This window comes from Triticum aestivum, chromosome 1B, assembly GCF_018294505.1.
Source record: "Triticum aestivum cultivar Chinese Spring chromosome 1B, IWGSC CS RefSeq v2.1, whole genome shotgun sequence".
In the NCBI taxonomy this organism is placed as follows: Eukaryota; Viridiplantae; Streptophyta; class Magnoliopsida; order Poales; family Poaceae; genus Triticum; species Triticum aestivum.
The window spans coordinates 462,102,715-462,109,548 of record NC_057795.1 but is presented as its reverse complement, the minus strand read 5'-3'; positions in this window follow the sequence as shown (position 1 = coordinate 462,109,548).

The window sequence follows — 6,834 nt, the reverse complement described above, 5'->3', positions numbered from 1 at the left end:
ATCCCCTCATCACTAAGAAACTCATCCAAGGTGTAGTTCTTGAACTCGGTGTCGTTCTCACTTCTTATTGTCAAGATCTTTGCATCATGTTGATGTTGAGCTTCATTTGCAAAATCGATGACGGTTTGTTGAGTCTCACTTTTCCTCTTGAAGAAAAATACCCAAGTGTACCTTGAATAATCGTCCACAATCACCAAGCAATACTTTCTACCTCCAAGACTATCAAAGGATGGAGGCCCAAAAAGATCCATGTGAAGGAGCTCCAAGGGTCTCTTCGAGTAGATGATAGTCGTGGGAGGGTGAGCCTTTTCATGAAGCTTCCGTTTGATACAAGCACTGCAAGCATGATCTTTGGCAAAACTAACATTTCTTAGTCCACGGACATGGTCACCCTTGAGGAGACTTTGCAAAGATCTCATATTGACGTGGGCTAAACGGCGATGCCACAGCCATCCCACATCAACTTTAGCCATTAGGCATGTCGCGGTCTTAGTGGGTTGCTCCAAAAAGTTAATCACATAAAGACCATTCTCGACATGCCCAACAAAGGCTACTTTAAGAGTCTTGCTCCACAAGAGGGCCACAGTATCAATATCAAAGAAAGTGGCAAAGCCCATGAGTGCAAGTTGACAAACGGAAAGAAGATTGAATGCAAGGGACTCAACAAGCATGACTTTCTCGATCGTTAGATCATGAGAAATGACAACCTTGCCAAGACCCAATACCTTAGAAGACGAGGCATCACCCCACTCGACATTGGTGGGCATAGAAGGAATCTTGTGCACGTCCACCACCAAGTCCTTGCTCCCGGTCATATGATTTGTTGCTCCACTATTGAGCAACCATGACCCCCCACCGGAAGCAAACACCTACAAGAGATCAATGCTTGGTTTTAGGTACCCATTTTTTAATGGGTCCTTTGATGTTAGTAACAAGGGTCTTAGGAACCCAAATAGACCATTCAATATACTCATAAGGAGAACCAACAAATTTAGCATAAACATGCCCATCACTAGCACGACACAACACATAAGAAGGGTTAAAGTCGTCGTCTTTGTTGGAGGTGGTGGTTTTGCCCTTTTTGACATCAACACCCTTCACATTGTTCTTCTTCTCCTTAGGAGCACCCTCTCCCTCTTTCACAAAGGTTTGCTTGAGAGGAGGAGGTCGTTTGTTCTTGTCGTTCTTCTTCTTGTTCTTGGACTTGGGTGAGAACCCAATTCCCTCCTTGGCCACAACTTCCTTTTGATTGCTCAAAAGGTCGTTGAGGTTCTTCTCACCTTGAATGCACATCACAAGGCCTTTCTCAAGTTGATCCTTCAATTTGTCATTCTCCTCCACAAGATGCACATGCTCAGAACATGGGTTAGTGGCATATGCATTATCAATTAATACCATATGAGGAAAGGTGGCCTTTTCCTTGGTTAGCTTAACTTGGAGTTGAGCATGAGACTCCTTGAGGTTTGCATGAGCACCCTTCAAGACCTTTTGGGCCTTGTCAAGTACATCAAACTCCGCCTTGAGTCTAGCATGATCAACCCCAAGTTTAGCCTTCTCAGAAGTTAGCACACGAGACACAACAAGAGCATGATCAAGATCTTTATTTAACTTGGCATGGTCATCATTGTGTAACTCATCAAGAGCCAAACGATGTCCACGCTCTTCCTCAAGAGCACTAGAGAGATCCGATATCTCATCGGCATAGTCACGACTATGACCTTCCATCTTAGAGATGGTTTCTTCGTGAGCCTCGATCATGCCATTGGCTTCACCAAGTTGTTCCAAGAGAGCAACAAAGTGCTTCTTGGATTTTCTCTTGAGCTTACTCATAAAAGACTCAAATTCATTGACTTCCTCATTAGACCCTTCGCTTTCATCAATGGCATCCATCAAAGAGGGATTAGTGATGATGGTGGTTTTGATGTTGGGGGTTACCTTGTTGGTGGCTTTAGCCATGAGGCACTTGGCGGTGATGTTCTCGTTGGGTGAATCGAAGAGAGACATCCGGGGAGAGGTGGTAATGGCAACGGATGCCATGGCCATTGCTTCACTATCTTCATCATCATCGTCATCCTCACGGTATTCTTCTTGAACCACCAATCCTCGAGTAGGAGTCTTCTTGGTGAAGTTGTTCTTGTTGGGTAAGGACTTGGCTTTGTCTTTTCAGATGAGCTTGCCGCCATTGTCTTCCCGCTTCTCGTAAGGACAATCCGCAACGAAATGGCTCACATTGCCACAGTTGTAACAAGTTCTTACTCGTTGCTTGCCCTTGAAGCCACTTGAGTTGTTCTTGTTGAAATTGGGCCTTGAGTTCTTCTTGCTCCAAAATTGCCTTGAAGCAAGAGCCATGTGCTCATGATAATCATGTTTTGTATCTTCGGCGTTGCTCTCCTCATCTTCCTCTTCTTCCTCTTCTTCCACAATAACCTTGGCCTTCAATGCAAGGTTGGGCTTCTTTGCCCTTTGAGAGCGAAGCACCGCGTTATCGGTGGTCTTGTCCAAGATGCTCATTGCAACAAACTCATCCAACACTTCACTTGAGGTCATGGAGTGAAAGTCCAGTCTTTGACGAATGACGAATGACATGGCCTTGTTGTAGGGCATCATGGCCTTGAGGAACTTGCGCTTGATCCAATTGTCATCCGTGTCCTTGCTTCCATGATCTCGGAGTGAGACCGCGAGTTTGGTGACTCTCCGAAAGAGCTCACGAGGTTCTTCATCTTCTTTCATCGCAAACTCATCCGCTTCATCTTGCACCACTTCATAGTTGGAGCATTGAATGCTTGCGCTTCCCCGATAAAGAGACACAACGCATTGCCATGCGTCTTTGGCCATGGCATGGGGTCGGAGATGAGGAAGATCTTCGGGGAGGATAGCATCTTGGATGATGAAGAGAGCATTCTCATTGAATTGATTATCCACAACTTCTCTAGGGGTGAAGTTGCTTCGGTCATGTGGATAGAAACCTTCTTCAATGATTCTCCAAAGATTAGTATTCACATGATTTAAATGACGCTTGAAGCGATACACCCAAGAATCAAAATCCTCATTTTTCACAATCTTAGGAGGAGGGCCGGCATGATTTAAATGAGTAGAGAGAATCGGTCCTCCATAAGTTGGAGGTTCCACATGGGCAAAGATGTCGGTGCCATTTCTACCACTAGTAGAAGGACCCTTCTCACTATTAGCTTCCCCCTTGTCGGAGTTAGCATCTGTCACCTTGTTATTGGGATCACCCACTTTCAACGGCGAGGTAGGTAGCTTAAGTCCTTCTAAGAATTTATTAAACATGCTTTCAACCGTGGTGGTCATGGAGGTTTTCAATGTGTCCAAGGCCACATTGAATTCCTCACGGGACAACGTGGTTTCCCCATCACCCGTAGACGAGATTGCATTCACACCGGAGTGCTCCTCCTCCCCACTGTCTATGGTGTCAACCATACTCTTCGGACGGCAAAGTCCTTAATAAAGAGACGAGGCTCTGATACCAATTGAAAGGATCGATATAATTGACTAGAGGGGGGGGGTGAATAGGCAACTAACAATTTATAGCTTTTCTTTACCAAATTCAACTTTGCATCAAAGTAGGTTGTCCAGATATTCAACTAGGTGAACAACCTATATGATGCAACAACAACAAGCATACAAGCAAACAAGGGATATACCACAAGTAAGCTAGCAAAAGTAAAGGCGCGAGATAACCAAGAGTGGAGCCGGTGGAGACGAGGATGTGTTATCGAAGTTCCTTTCTTTTGAGGGGAAGTACATCTCCGTTAGAGCGGTGCGGAGGCACAATGCTCCCCAAGAAGCCACTAGGCCCACCGTATTCTCCTCACGCCCTCACACAATGCGAGATGCTGTGATTCCACTATTGGTGCCCTTGAAGGCGGCGACCGAACCTTTACAAACAAGGTTGGGGCAATCTCCACAACTTAATTGGAGGCTCCCAATGACACCACGAAGCTTCACCACAATGGACTATGGCTCCGAGGTGACCTCAACCTTCTATGGTGCTCAAACACACAAGAGTAACAAGATCCGCTAGGGATTATGGGGGGAAGTGTAGATCAGGGCCTTCTCAACCAATCCCGAGCAAATCAACAAGTTTGATTGGCTAGGGAGAGAGATCGGGCGAAAATGGAGCTTGGAGCAACAATGGAGATTAGGGTTGGAAGAGGTGGGTCTTCTTGGAGAAGAAGACCCCCTTATATAGTGGGGGGACAATTCCAACCGTTACCCACCATTCAACCCGCGACCCGCGGAAGTACCGCACCATAGGAGCGGTACTACTGCGCGGGCCTGCGGTACTACCGCGGCGTACCGCAGTACTACCGTGGGCACGGGAGATCCCAGTCCTGAATAAAAGAGCACGAACAGGGTGCGGTAGATCCGTAGGAACGGTACTATCGCAACCCCATACGGTACTACCGTAGGTCAGCCACAGGCTAGGCCCGGTAGGCACAAATGTAAAAAATTACATCCGTGACTACCTCCGCTGAGATATTGTCGTGCGAAAATCCGACACGGACGCGACCAGGGGTGCGGTACTACCGTTAAGGGTGTGGATGTAAAAAATTACATCCGCCCCTACCTCCACTCCTGCTGCTGTACCTGGCCAGGCGCCACGGTACTACTGCGCCGCAGCACGGTACTACCACGTAGAGCGCGGATGTAAAAAAATTACATCCGCGCCTACTATCGCTTGAGCAGCGGCGCCAGTCCAGAACTCACGGTACTACCGCTCGTGAGGAGCGGTACTACCGTGGGAGCTCACGGTACTACCGTGCCGGAGCCCGGTACTACCGCTGGCTCCTTCGGTAGTACCACTCTGAGGAGCAGTACTACCGCTAGCCTGAGAAGAGCAACAACGGAGACCTTCATTTCACAGAGACAAGGTGAGACGGAGGAACACTCCAAAGAGCTAGAGGAAAGGCGGTGCAAAAGGGGACGTGTACGTGAGATTCCACCTAAACCTTTCCAAAGCGGACCCCCTCTTGATAGTACGGCTTTCCTACGACTCAACTCCACCAAGTCGAATCGTAGAGAAACGCCGTCTTCAATAACCTTCGAGGGGCATCAAATCGTCTTGTGCTTAGTCGTGATATATCTAAAAAGCTAAATACACACGATTAGTCCGCAAATTCATTGTCATCAATCACCAAAACTACTGAGGGACAAGAATGCCCTTGCACTAACCAACCTATACTAAGCAGTTTAGGATAAGCAGGTAAGGTACAACAGCAGGTTACAAAAGCGGGCTCTACATCAGAATAGGACCAATCAATAACAGTAGCAAAATCTAATGCAAGCATGAGAGTATAGAATGGGCGATATCGGGATGATCAAGGGGGGGCTTGCCTGGAAGCTCCGCTGAAAAGGGGGTAGAAGTGTCGTCGATGACGTAGTCGATCACAGAGGCATCAATAGTTGTCTCGGGGCCTATCGGAGAGAAGAGGGGGAAGAAACAGTAAATACACACAACCATATGCATAACAAGACAATAAGCGGGGCTAGAGGTGTTCTAACGCACTGCTAGGTGATACTGGTGAAGGGGGAAACATCCGGGAAAGTTTTCCCGGTTCCGGACGTCTGTCAGATAGATGAACCGGAGGGGAAAAGTTCAATGTTTGCTATGCTAGGGACATGTGAAAGATGAACGGACTGCATATTCGGATTCGTCTCGTCGTTCTGAGCAACTTTCATGTAGAAAACATTTTCATCTGACTTACGGTTAATTTTCTACGAATTTCCAAAGTTTTAACTATTTTTCTAATATTTTTATTATGTAAATTAAAACAGAAAAAGGAATGTGACGTTAGCATGGCGTCATCAATGCATCAGCGGTCAACCAGCCAGTTGACTGGTCAAACTGCCGGTTGGGGACCCACCTGTCATAGATAGTGGGTTAAACAGAGTTAAAAACTAATCTAAACATAGTTAGTTAAACTACTGGGCACACATGTTAGTGTCTAAGTAAGTTAATTAATTATTTTTAAAACATTTTAGATAAAGAGGGGAGGTGGGCCCCAATTGTCAGCGGCTGGGGTCGGTCCAGTCAGCGGGGTTGACCAGGTCAACTGGCCAGACGGGCCCCGGGGGCCCACGGGTCAGTGACCAGGGGGTGGCCCCAGGTGGTGCCACGTCAGCGGCGCCGGAGCTTCGCCGCCATTGACAAAAATCACGGCAGCGCGTATAGGGGGGCACCGAGATTCTGCTATAGGGCACGGGGGAGGTCGCGGTTAGGGGCGTTCGAACAAGCGCATGAAGGCGCGTCGACTGGGGGCGGTGGCGTCGTCGGAGTTGGTGGAAAAGGCGCCAGCGTAGGAGCGGCTTCGTCCGACGACGGAAACGGCGAGGCAACACGCTATTGAGCAAAAGGGGAGGATGGGGAGGATCTACGCGGTGCGGGGAGTCCAATGGGCACGAGCCCGTGACCAAACGGTCACCGAAGACGCGTCGGCGACGAGCTCCTCGGCGATGCGTTCGGACTCGTCGTGAGAGCTAGCTAGGGTGCGTGCAAGAGCAAACGGAGAAAGGTAGGAGGTAGAGGAGCTAACCGCATGGCACACGGAGGTCGGTGAGAGGCTTAGTAGCAGCAGAAGTCGCCGGAGTCGAAGAAGACGGTGGCGACCCGAGGAAGAAGGCGGCGACGTTGGGAGTGATGCAGGGGGTCCCGGCACGAGAAGGTGGTCGGGGAGGACGTAGCGAGGGCCGTAGAACCGATCTGTCACGGGGACGAGGCGAGGTGGCGACGGTGGCCGTGGCAAGGACGGGGCCATGGCGACGGGCGCCCTCGGGATCGAGCGAGAGGAGAGGGGAGAGGTGGATCTGGGG